This window comes from Hylobates moloch, unplaced genomic scaffold, assembly GCF_009828535.3.
Source record: "Hylobates moloch isolate HMO894 unplaced genomic scaffold, HMol_V3 SCAFFOLD_15, whole genome shotgun sequence".
NCBI classification, from domain to species: Eukaryota; Metazoa; Chordata; class Mammalia; order Primates; family Hylobatidae; genus Hylobates; species Hylobates moloch.
The window spans coordinates 38,289,650-38,303,293 of record NW_026652290.1 but is presented as its reverse complement, the minus strand read 5'-3'; positions in this window follow the sequence as shown (position 1 = coordinate 38,303,293).

Genomic DNA, 13,644 nt, shown 5'->3' with positions numbered 1-13,644 from the left:
AGTTGCTATTTAGTATGTGAAGCCGGCATTAGCCAAGATGTAAATAGTGGAAATAATTCCCAGAAGGTATAAGAGATTTGGAATTGACTGGATTTACAAATCAGAAATTCAGAAACATTTTTTGTAATCTTCAATGCCCAAAAGTAATTTCCATAAGACTACCTATAACATTCTTTAACAAAAATTCAAATATCTCCTAATTTGAGTCTCAACATTTCTAGCCAAATACAGTTAGAATGCTGTGTTATTGATCGTTAGTGTGGAATAAAGATTATCTAGTACAATCTGATCCCAATTTATTCTTAAGGATTTATTTCTTTTAAGGATATAAAGACCCATCATTCATTAATGTAATTGAAAAACATAAAAAGCCAGCAAATACAACAGTGTTTAAGGTGTACCTTGTTCATGTTCATATGCAACATACTTTTCTGCATGGTAAACTTCCGCTCAGTGGTGGTGAGATGACCTTGGCCATCGACAGGGCCTGGGTTATATTTAGACTCTATTTAGACTCTACTTAACAGGAAATGCAATCATGAAATGTGTAGTATCAATATTTGTGAATGAAAGCTTGTCTTTGAACAATCTATTTGGAAATTTAGAATTATTTTGAAAGATGCTATTTTCACAAAGACACCCTGGTAAGATCAACATAGCATAGCATTAAAGTACTTTTATTTTTTATGAATGATTCAAATTTACTGGATTTTGATGAATAATTGGCAGTTCAAAGAGTTTGGGATACATATAAATACATGAAAATGGTAGGACCCTTTAAAATAATTTCACTGTTTTCACAATAAACAAGCTACAGAGTATATTAAAAATCAAGATCATGGGAAGCGAAAAGAACATTTTGTAGCACCAGCGATTTCAAGAGAAGTTAAGTTTGTAATGGGAACTAACCAGGGCTGCTGGTTTCTTGAATGGAGTAGGTGAAGTGTTGCAGAAGTAATATGCATCGCTTCCAGTGGAAGGAACTAAATGAGTCATTATGAAGACACTCATTACTGGCTGTTTCACTTAATGGCTCCATGAAAAGATGTATCAAGGGCTACAAACTTCGTGACCAATGAGAGAGTGGAGAAATAATGAGGTAAACTTGCCCGATCTTTAGGCAGATAAAAATTCTAATAAGCCACAGTAGGGGGTGAGTGTTTGGGGTTGTACGTTCCTTGGTTCCAGGTGCCAAGGGTTTTCTAAAGCCTGATTGAAACCAGGAAATGAGAGGGGGGTGAGGGGTTGGGAGAGAGAGAGAAAGAGACAGAGAGAGACACAGAGAAGTTACTGGTAATACGATTTTATTCCTTATAGAAAGCATGTTTCAATGTTCTTGTCACATACTTGTTTAGACACTATTGAGTGTTATGTTTCTGTAAAACATTTCAAAGGTTGATGGAAGTTGTACATTTCACGAATTATGAAATAGTACACTGTGCACTCTCTAATAACAGATGTAATAAATGTATTTTGACTCTTATTTAAGAACAGTGTTTCTTCTCTTGACACTATAATGTAAAGATGTAGAATGGGAAACCCTCAGACATATGTATTTGTTCCCATTCACATAGATCCCCAAATCAATTATTTAAGCGGAGTAAGAGGATTAAATGACACATCAAGCTACATATATAAGAGAGGACTTGATTTTAAAATTCCAAACCCATCCCAATTAATAACGCATTAAATTCAACCTCAGCCATCTCTAGGGATGAAGCGTCCACACAAACCCTCCCTCATCTTCTCGAACTTCTGATAGTGTTAAAGCTCATCCTGATATTTAACCTAAATCTGCCCTACTGCAGCATAAGCCTATTATGTCTTGTTTTGTCCCCATTGACTAATGAGAATAATTGGTCCCCATCCTCTTTATAATATCCCTTTATGTGGGAGTAAAATAGTTATTATGCCTCCCTCAGGTCTTCTTTTCTGTAGATTGAATGTGTCCAGTTCTTTTAACCTTTTCTCATGGGTCACATTTTCTAACCCTTTTATCATTTCTGATGCTCCCTTCAGAACTCCCTCTCATTTATTCTGTCTGTGAAAGGAGGGATGCCCAAACCAAGCCTCCAAATGGAGCCTGTCCAGTTCAAGTCAAACTGAATAACTGCCTAGCGTGGTTTAAACGTGCGCACTTCTTAACATACACTGTGATCGTCCAGCTTTTCTTGGCAGACAGATCTGTTTGCTGGCGTTTTATTACACCCTCCATTCCAACAGTCCACCTGGAGAGGGGAATTAATTGCCTTTTCTCTGATGACTCCTCAGACTCTTCTCAACAGGGAATAATATACTTGCTGGAATCTTTTCACTAACTGGGCCCTTGTTTTGATATCATGTTTCTCCAAAAAAAGCTCTCGTGCTGAGTACTAAACTTTTGTTTTCCAAATTCTATATTAAAGCAAATTCACCTGATGTGCCTTTAAAAAAAATAGACTTTATTTTAGAGCAGTTTTAGGCTTACAGCAAAATGAAGTGAAAAGTACCGAGATATTCCATATTCCCTCTGTCCCCAAAGACCCACAGTCTTCCCCACTATCAACATCCTACACCAGAGTGATAGACTTGTTACAACTGATGAAATCACATTGATACATCATTATCACTCAAAGCCCAGAGTTTGCATGTGGGTTCACTGTTGATCTTGTACATTCTATAGGTTTGGACAAATGTATACTGGCATGCATCCACCATTATAATATCATACACAGTATTATAGTTTCACCACCCTAAAAATCCTCTGTGCTCTGCCTCTTTCATCCCTCCCTCCCCTCAACCTCTGGCAACCACTCATCTTTTTATTGTCTTCATAGTTTTGCCTTTTCTGGAATATTACATAGTTGCAATCATACCATATGTAGCCTTTGCAGATGATGAGTTTTCTAACTCTTAAAACAATCCTGTTCTTAACAGTGTTCTCAATCTCTAGAGAGAGGGGATATTTCTATGTGGCCTGGGTGCAAATACAGAAAACTGCAGTTTTCTCTGCAATCCTGCCATGGACCATTCCAGCTCTGGGTTCCTAGCTGGGAACTCTGCCTCAGTCTCTTCATGTGTGTATTCTAAAGGAGTATCAGTTCATTTTAGTGCTTAACAATTCCATTCTATAGTCTCAGAAAAAAAAGGAAAAATCCCCCAGCATCAATCATGGCTCTTAAGTTTTATGATCTTTTGATAGCCACTCTTCTAAATTTGAAAACAAAATCACCAAACTATATCTTATCCTCTTTTTACATGAAATAAAATGTGAAATTCCTTTTAAAATTACAAGGAATTACGATCCCCTGCCAAAAAAGTCTCAAGTCCTCCCAGCTGAGGCCCCAGGATGATGGAGTAGAGACAAGTACCCCTTGTATCCATTCTGAATTCCCGACCCACAGAATCTGCACGCATCATAAAACAGTTATTTTTAAAGACTGAGCTTCGGAGTAATTTGTGAGAGAGCCAACGATCACCAGAAAATTTACCCAACAGTTTTGAAGGGTGTCTGTCAGTCTAGGCAAGATGAAGAGATGCCGAAATTAGGGCATTGCAATGTGCTGCCTAGCTGGTACAATTTTCTCTAGTAATAAATACACAGCAGCAGCTCAAAGGGCAAGACAGTGCCTATATAGGTGTATGAATGTTTAACTTGCCTAAATATCTGTGAAACTATTCCTTACATAGGAAATGAAACAAAAACCCCAAGCAAATTGTAGCACCCTACAATATACTTTTCAATGAAACTTTTTATTCCTTTTAACAATCAACACTTACTTCAGGATAATTTAAGTACACATCTCATTTTCTAAAAGCTTTCTTCCATGAGTTTAAATGTTAGCAGTTTGTTACAGCACTTCTGGACTCTTCAAAGATACCTGGATTCAAAGTCTCATGTTAGTATGAAATACCATTATACATTTTTTTTCTAACAGAAATTGCTTCTGTTGACACAATGCAATTAGCGTGCAAACAAAGAACAAAGTTCACATCTTAGTACAGAGAACACTGACTCTCAGTTGCCACATTCTGTCTCTGAAAGCTGCCCTTGTTTTAATTCTTCCTAAAATTGTAAGATAGAATGAAAAGTTAGCAAATTGTGCGCAGAGATGTTATTTATTAATGAGTTAACTTTCTGCATTCTCATCGTCTTTCCTTTCTAGAGGATACTGCAAGCCCAGATAGGCACTATCACTCAGTGGAGACTCTGGGAGACAATTCCTGTTTTACTTTCTGTTCACATCAGATGATTCATCAGAAAATTTCCTTTCTTTTAGGAATGAAAATATGACACAAAGCAAGGCAGAGTGTACAAAGACTTTTCCTTCTTCTGTTTGGTTTGTGTGTCGTGAGATTTTGGTTTCTAGGCAATGGAATCCCTTTTCCCCTTTCTTTTTTTCTTTTCCTTTTGACGTTTATGTTCAGGGCATCACGGTAACTGAACTAAATGCCAAGCGAGCCCCCGCTGTGTGTGGTCATCCACATGCCACCCACCCCCTGGCCACGGAGATTCAAGCTATTTAATTTCGGAAATGACATTTCTCCACAGTTCTTCCAAGATAGCAATTTATGTCAATCATGCCAGAACCCCTTCTGCCAATGACAATGTCAATGGACTTGAATTTCCTATTGACTTTGGGGTGAGAGGGCTATCTCTTTGACTCTTCTGAGTGGTACCTTTCACTATCATATAGAAAAGTTTACTTCCCAAGGAATTTTCCTTGTGATCTCAAACCTAATCTGACCGTCCTTTTATAGTGGCACAGAAAAGGAGAAATTTTTGCACAGTGTATTATTGCCAGGAAGCCTGGGTCTAGTTGACTGACTTCATAATGGACTCCTTCTATGATTTTATTCTAGAGAAACTCAGTTATCACTCAGGGAGGAGATAAAAAGTGACCAAGGCACCCAGATTTAGGGACATCAGTGCACTGTTGCCTCCTTAAATATAAAAATAAACCTGCAAATTGTTTTGCATGTGTAAATTCTAAAAAACGCTACATTCGTACAAATCAAAAGATGCATCTCTTCTTCAATATTATTGTGAAGCTTTGAGAAAATATGTATGCATCTTGGAGATGGGTAAGGATTAGATTTAAATTCATGTCTAGCCTCCCGAATGCATAGCTGGGGTTCTTCTGTGTGTCACTCAGACAAATCAAACATCTGTACCTGAAGGACACAGGTAAGGTTAACAATAGGTATATCGTTAAGAAAAAACAATTTTGACAATATTTACATTCCTCCACTTCATTTAAATATGTAGGTGATCTGAATATTTTTATTTTACAAATAGTTTGTAAATTCTATTTCGAAGTGTTAAGAAAAGTTATTGTCATCCAGAAGGGGACAGTGATCTGGGATAAAGATAAATGAGATGGGGATCAGAAGGGAGCTGCTTCTGCCCGTGCCTTAACTTACCCATTCCCCAGTGAGAGGAGGGACTCCTGGGCAAGCTTCCTGCAGCCATCCCTCCCAGGGAGCTGCTCCTGGGAACAACACGAGGCCTTCTTGCTACCCACTTTCCAGCTCCTACCTCACAAAAGAAACAGGTGCTGACTGGGCGTGGTGGCTCACTCCTCTAATCCCAGCACTTTGGGAGGCCGAGGTGGGTGGATCACCTGAGGTCAGGAGTTCGAGACCAGCCTGAACAACATGGTGAAACCCCCTCTCTACTAAAAATACAAAAATTAGCCAGGTGTGGTGGTGGGTGCCTGTAATCCCAGCTACTTGGGAGGCTGAGGCAGGAGAATTGCTTGAACCTGAGAGGCGGAGGTTACAGTGAGCTGAGATCATGCTATTGTACTCCAGCTTGGGCAACAAGAGCGAAACTCCATCTCAAAACAAACAAAAAAAAAAGACAAAGAAAAAAGAAACAGCTGCTGCTTCTCTAAAATAGGACTCACTGCCCCTGAGAGAGATTTCCATTTTTCCTCTGCGTGGTCCAGAGCTGAGCAAGTCGATTGCCCTGGCCATGGTGCCCTCACTCAGGGCTCTCCAGGGCCTCAGCAAAAGCCCGTGATCTCTTCTGCACACCAGACTGCCTTTCTCTCTCAGAAGACTGCATTTCCTTTCTTTTCCCTCTCCCTCTCCCTGTAGCTGCTTCTCAGCTTGTAGGTCTCTGGATCTAGGAGATGGAAGTTTCAAAACTGCTAGCATCTAACTTTGATTAGCACTTCTGTGGCTGGCAAAAATTTAATAATAAGTTGATATTTTAATTCATATTTGTCCTCCATCCTCGAGGAGATAACAGAGAGAAGGGATGAATGGTAAGATCTTGTTAACGAAGTCCCATTGCTCCCCAACATGAGCAGTGTGGTGTGGGAGGGAACAGTTATTCCCGTGTGCTGTGCACGAGTGAACTGAAAGCACATGTCAACTCACCAGCAACGTTAAGCGGTGTCCATACTCCTCAAATCAACCCTTTTCTTCTAGCTTTTAAAGAATCTTCTGAGGACCAAATCTTCATAAATCCCATTTTTGTAAGGCTGCTCCAGATCAGTTATCTCCTTCAGGAGCCTGTGCTCTGTGTCCCCTTGTGGGCTAATTGAATGTGTTGCTGATGCAAAGCTGATTGTCCAACGTTTGATTTTCCAGTTAAAATTTTGGTTTGGGGAGGGTGTAGGAATGCAAATAAAAACCGTACTTTCCCATCCTGCTTTGGTATCTATTAAGAAATCAGACATAGGGGACAGAATTGCAAATAAAAATATCAGCTGTGTTACTATTAAGCTGATTAAAGAATATGGTTTTGATATGCACCCCCTCGCCAATTTGGTCCTTTTAGGGTCAGGGCCCAAAATGGGCAAAGCCAGCTTCTCTAAGCTTGCAAAGAGCCAAGAGCAGGCCAAAATGCACCCAGCAGGGGACAGGTGGATCCAACAGAGACTAGGCTGTGCCAAGCCCATCAAGCTGTGCTCATTCTCCCCAATTCACTGCTCACAGAGGTCTTCCCAACCAGGAAGGAGGGAAGAAGGGGTAGGGAGAAGCTGAAAATGTTTTTCCTGGGTTTTCCACCCTCAAAAAGTGAAACAAAAATTTCCTTCTTTCTATGGTAACACTAGGATTGCAGAAGTTTCCTGTTTGCAATCGTGTGAATATTTGTGTCCCCAAAATTCCTCCGTCGAAATCCTCATCCCCAAGGTGATGGTATGAGGAGATGAGATCCTTGGGAGGTGACTGTGTCTTGAGGGAGAAACCCTCATGAATGGAATTAGTATCCTTTTAAAGAAACGTCAACAAGCTCCCTCTCCCCTTCCACCATGAGAGGATGCAGCGTGAAAGCCCCATCTATGAGCCAGCAAGTGGTCCTCACCAGACACCGAATCTGCCAGCACCTTGATCTTGGACTTCCAGGTTCCAGAACTGTGAGAAATCAATTCCTGTTGTTTATAAGCCACTTGGTTTCTGGCATTTTGTCATAGCAGCCTGGTCAGCGTAAGACACTCTTAGCACATGAAGCCACCTCCAACATCATTAGGAAATGAAATAAAAATTAGATAGCACTTGTAACATGCTTATCACAGCATCTGCCACACAATAAACTCTCAATTTGTGTTACTTTTATTGTTGGTATCATTACTGGGCCATAAGAAGGTCAATAGGACCCTCAGATTCCAAAGTATTCTTTTCTAAATAAAACAAAATAATCTACTTGGTATTTTGAAAATGATACCAAGTTTATTAGAAATGCCTTCTATTCCTTTAACAATAGCTGGTGAAGACAGGTTGATGAGAGGTGTGGGCGCAGCTTCCTGGACATTGAAACCTTTTCGCCTTCTGCCCTTGTCTTCTCCTCCTTGATTCATTGTTTTCATGAGCCATAAGCACAAAGCATTTTTGTTTCATTTAGCCATGTAACATCACATATAGACCAACCACAAAGACTCCTCTCCTGGCCAGTGTACCTGGAAGTGTCCATTTTAGGGGGTTGAGTGCAAGGTATCCACACTGCAGCCTGCTACACTTCACCAGTGCCTGTGCATGCAGAGCTGTCTTGGAGTGATTGTGAGGGAAGCCTGCAGCTTGTCACAGCAACTGAGCAAAAGTGTGATGTGGCCGTGTGGACACGAAGGAATGGCTCTGCCCACCTGCATTCCAGATGAACATTCCGAGATATCCACGGAATGATGAGTAATTTTATTCCTACCAACAATGTCCCAAATACTGCACTGCTATGTACTTCGTGTGCCAGTGAGCCTTTAGAAATCACAGCTACTTTAGAAGCAAAGTACCATTACCCTTATTGTATAGACGCACAAACTGACTCACCTAGAAGGGAAATGATTTCTTAGAGGTGCAACAGTAGTAGGTAACAGAACTGGTTCAAGCTCATGCCTTTGTAATACAAACTCAGGCTTCATTTTTTCTTTTGCACCAAGACTGCCCTCTTTGAGAGACAACAATATTTGGTGTGTTTTTTCAGGGGGTGGGTTTCTAGGGTTTCATTTATCATTAAATATGCATTATGCCTCTGCAATAAACTAAGTGCTGGGAATAAGCCATCTCCCCTGATGACTGCAATACAGTGGAGGACACTAAGGGAAAAGGTAAAGATGGGGCATGCCATGGGGAAGCACTTACGGGAGATTGGTGCTGAGTGCAGGGCTACTGGTGTTCAGGAAAGCAACCTTGGCTCAGGGAAGCGTGTGCAGCATTCAGCCAGAAGCAGGGTCTTCAAAGTGAGGGGTGGCTGACACCGGAACAGAGGTTACTAACGCACAGGGACCAGGGAGACAGAGGGCAAAAGATCATCTGAGCCATGTGGAGAACTGGAAGCACCTCAGGAGAATCAGAGCCAGGGAGAATAGCAGGAATGAGCACAGCAGTGAGACCCGAGGCTGGGGAGGTAAGCAAGGGTCCAATTTCACTTGCCAAGAAATTGTTAGCGTTAGCCTACAGGCTTAAGTTTATGTAAGTTGCAATCATTGTGACCTAGAAGCTGGGAGCCAAGAGAACAGGTAGGACCCGTGCTGGCAGAGACTGTAGTGAGAGATGATGGTGATGATTGTCTCTACTCTCGTCTGAATCTTTTCAGGACAAAGATGTATATCCAGCTAGAATCATTTGTCTTTAAACCAGGTTAAGTTGCAGTCCATGCCAAATGAGTATTCATGACAGAGGTCATGTACAGGTACAGTCAAAACTTAACACCTTGTAAATTACATATAAAATTCTTTGAAGCTATTTAACACCTGATAGCACCAAATAAATTGCCTATAGAGAAAATTGGGGCAATACATGGAAGACGCATTTTTTTTTTTTTTTTGAAAAGTGGTCACTTCATCCTTCTGAAATAACTTTTATTTATTTAGGAACTCCTCATTCCAGCTTCTGAATTTGATCTGGAAGATGGGCATTGTTTGGATATCACAGTTCTTTAGTAAAGGTGGTTTGGCCAAACAAAATCCCAGGCAAATTCTGTTTTGAATTCCCTTGGCCTCCACAGAAGCCATCAATTTAAGCTACCTTCTGTCTGGATGTCCCCTGCCAACAATTTGCTGCTTGATCATTGTTTCCAATTGCTAAAGTGACCCTTAACTATGGCTGCTAGAGAATTCCCTGGTTCCCTCAAATCGATGGAGAAATCCTAGAACAGTGGGATTTTTTTTTGTCGTTTTTTACCAGCCATGTGCTTCGTGCAAATTCTTTGATAGCTGCCTATTCTCGTGCCCTAAATAGGTACTCTAGTACTCAAAATGCTGGTGATGTGACCTCAAAAAAGGAGGTGCGGCTGTGAAGACAAGATGCTGTCTATAAAAGCCTGTGTGGCCTGCCAAAGGCTATCTTTTACAGCACCAGAGAGGAGCAGTTTTTTTAGCTTTTGTCCACTGCCCAAATGTTTTAGGAGAAATCTGTACTAGAGCGGCCAAAAAGGAATATAACCTACCTGCATGTACATTAGTTAGGTTATATTATCTGAAAAACTAAGCATATTATTTTATAGAACTATCACCTCTAGTGAAGTGCAGCAAAGAAACTTCAACTCCTATACCAAGAATGGAAAAGAATTACTCCGAGAAGGGACTGCTTCTTTTGATCACTTTTGCACTCAGGCTGGAGTGACTCTGCCCTATTCTCTCTCCTCAGTTCCTCAGGCTCCTTAGCAGATGTGGAGGAATGCCTCAGGTGGTCTCAGAAGTCCTGGACTCTGCTTCAGTGAAAAATAGGAGAGAAGCTGCTTTTTGGTTGTTGTTTGAACTTTTCGCGAAGAGAGTTCTGATACAGCATTTATGTGTGTTAAAAATGTTTGGCAGCATTTGCCCATTTATGAATATATTCATTCTTTCTACATCTTTCTACATCTATTGCACATCTTCCCCATAGCAGGAACCATTAAGACTCGGGGGGCCACGAAGCACGTAAGTCTTGGCTCTCTGCTCTGGGAGCACTTGCTAGAATAGAGGGAGAAACGTGCAAGCGTATAATTGAAATACGAGGAGATCGTGTTCGTAATCGAGATATAAAGTGACTGCTATGAGAGGACTGCTCAGTGAGCCACCAACGCCCTGGGGAATCAGGTCATGCCTCAGTGGAGTGTGATATTTGAGTTTCAGGTATTCTGCGGTTTACATACAGCTCGTCCCCACCAAATCTCATGTTGATATGCAGCCCCCGTGTGCTGGTGGGGAAGGTGGGGCCAGGTGGGAGGTGTTTGGGTCATTGCGGGGGGTTCTTTCGTGAATGGCTTGGTATGGGTCTCATGGTAGTGAGTTCTGGTCTCCTTAGACTGGATTACTTCTTGTGAGAATAAGCTGATTCCCCTGAGAGTGGGCTATTATAAAGCGAGGACCCTCTAGGATTTTGTCCTTTCTTTGTTGACCTTCGTCCATGTTATGACCCAGCACAAAAATCCCCACCAGAAGCTGAGCAGATGCTGGCACCATGTCCCATGAACTTCCCACTTTATGGAACCATGAGCTACAGAAAGCTCTCTTCTTTATAAATTACTCAGTCTCGGCTGGGCACGGTGGCTCATGCCTGTATTCCCAGCACTTTGGGAGGCTGAGGCTGGTGGATCACGAGGTCAGGCAATCGAGATCATCCTGGCTAACACGGTGAAACCCCATCTCTACTAAAAATACAAAAAAATTAGCCGGGTGTGGTGGCGGGCACCTGTAGTCCCAGCTACTCAGGAGGCTGAGGCAGGAGAATGTTGTGAACCCGGGAGGCAGAGCTTGCAGTGAGCTGGGATCACGCCACTGCACTCCAGCCTGGGCGACAGAGGCAGACTGGGTCTCAAATAAATAAATAAATGAATGAATAAATAAATAAATAAATAAATAAATAAATAAATAAATAAATAAATTCCTCAGTCTCAAGTATTCTGTTGTAAGACAGAGACTTACAAGAGGAACTAAGACAGGGTCAAATGTGTTTCACACTCTTAGAATCACTTCAGTTGAATAAAAAAATGTATTGGGAGTGTGTGTATTCATTAGTTTATATTATCTGAAAAAATTAGCATATTGTTCGTTTCCGTTGGCAAATGCATGGATATGTAACTGCATTCAACACAAAATACACTGAAGAACTGTAAGCTACAAGTGGAAGCTATCACAGCAAAAGTGAACTTTCTGGTTATTTAACTTTTATATTTAGTACAAAAATATATAGTTTAAATATTTAAAAGGCTTATTTAATTTTTCAAACCAAAGCTGCTTACGTCTTAAGAGCATGAATCATTCTCAAACATGAATTACAAATAAACAGAGATGTCTGTTTATTCAAAATTCAAATTGGGAAGATCAAAAAATAGACATAAAAACAGATTCTACAAAATTTCATTTAGTTACCACTTAATGTCCAGAATGTGCTATTAAAGTGAAAATTCTCGTTTGTCACAGAATTAGATGATACCAGATTAACATGAAAAAATCATGAAATATTGAAGGGCCCTAAGAAATACTAAGAAGTTAAATTCAGTAGTCTGTTAATGCTAAATATGTTTGATTAAGCAGAAATTCCCTGGAAACTTATTACTTCTATATTTTATAAATAATAACTGAATAAACAAAAACATTTACCTTCCCCCTACCTGTTTCACCTGCATCCTCCCCCATCTCAGGTGAAGGCTGCCCAAATCCTCCAGTCATTCAGGTCAAAATTGTGCATTCAATTTCCTTCCTACTTCCACTCCCCACAGCCATAGATAAATCCTGTAAGCTTTATCTTCAAAATATGATGGGAGCCTGGGCAACATAGTGAGACCCCTATCTTTACAAAACAATTACTAAAAAAATTAGGCAGGTGTAGGAGGGCAACCCTGTTGTCCCAGCTACTTGGGAGGCTGAGGTGGAAGCATCTCTTGAGCCCAGGATTTTGAGGCTGCAGTGAGCCATGATGACTCCACTGCTCTCCAGCCTGGGCAACTTAGTGAGACCCTGTCTCTTAAATATATGTACGAACAGAGTCTGACCTTCCCACTACCCATTAGGCTGTCCGATCATGCCATTCCTCCATGCAATTCTCCAATGGCTCCCTCCCACAAGTCCTTATGATGGCTTGCAAGACCTTAACAAACCTTGTCATCTTTCCACTCAAGCCTCCTGATACTGCTGTCCTCACTCACACTGTTTCTAGGCATACTGGTCCATTTGCTGTTTTCTTTTGTTTTGTTTTGTTTGTTTGTTTTTTGTCTCCTTAGGCCCATTCAGCCCTGGCACGGGGGCAAATTCTGTCTGGTGTGTTCTCTCAGGGACCTGCTAACTCCTTTACCCCCTTCAAGTCTTTGTTCAAATGCCACCTTTGCAATAAAGATTACCCCAACCATCCTACTTAAAATTGCAATCTTCCCACTTCCCAAGCTCCCCACTCGATAATCTTTATTCAATATATTTTCCAAAGCAGGAATTACCTTGCAGTACTGTGTAATTTGCACACCTATCATTTTATTGTCTCTCTCCCCCTGTTAGAATGTCATCCTCACAAAGGTTAGGTTTGGGTCTCTTTTCTTCCCTGACTTATCTCTAAAACAACTCTTGGCACATAGGAAGTAGTCATTTAATATTTGTTGAGCTATTGCTCCTCCTTTTCCCTCCAATTTCCCCTTGAATCCACTCCAATTATGGCATCACTCTGGGTTCTCCTAGCTTACTGGTCACATCTTCTAGGACTTCTTTGCCAGTTCTTTTTCCTCTTTCAGCATAGAAATAGACCATTGGAATGCCACAAGAATCACTCCTTGATGCCTTCCCATTCTATCCTCCTCCCTTCCTAGGTGACTACATCCAGTCCCAAGGCTAAAATCACCAACACTATGCTGTTAGCATCAGATTTACACCTCTAGCTAAGAGCTAAGAACTTTCTTCTCACAGCCAGAATTGTACTGAGCTCACCACTTGACATTTTCACTTGGATATTATCAACTAGGCATCTCAATCTTAGTATGCCCCAAGCTGAACCCCTACCTCTCTCTCAAGATATGCTCCTTGTGTATTCTTCTTCATCTTAGTTAATGACAACTCTTGCTTCCAGTTGCCCAGGCCAAAAACCTGGAAATATCCCTAATTCCTCACTTTTTTTTCATATCTCAAGTTGTATCATCCAAATATGCCCAGCCTCTGACCATCCCCAGCCATGTCAGTTTGAATCAAGCCTTCATCTTCTCTAGCCTGAATTATTGCCTTCTAATTTGTTCCAAATGCTTCTCTAGCTTGCACC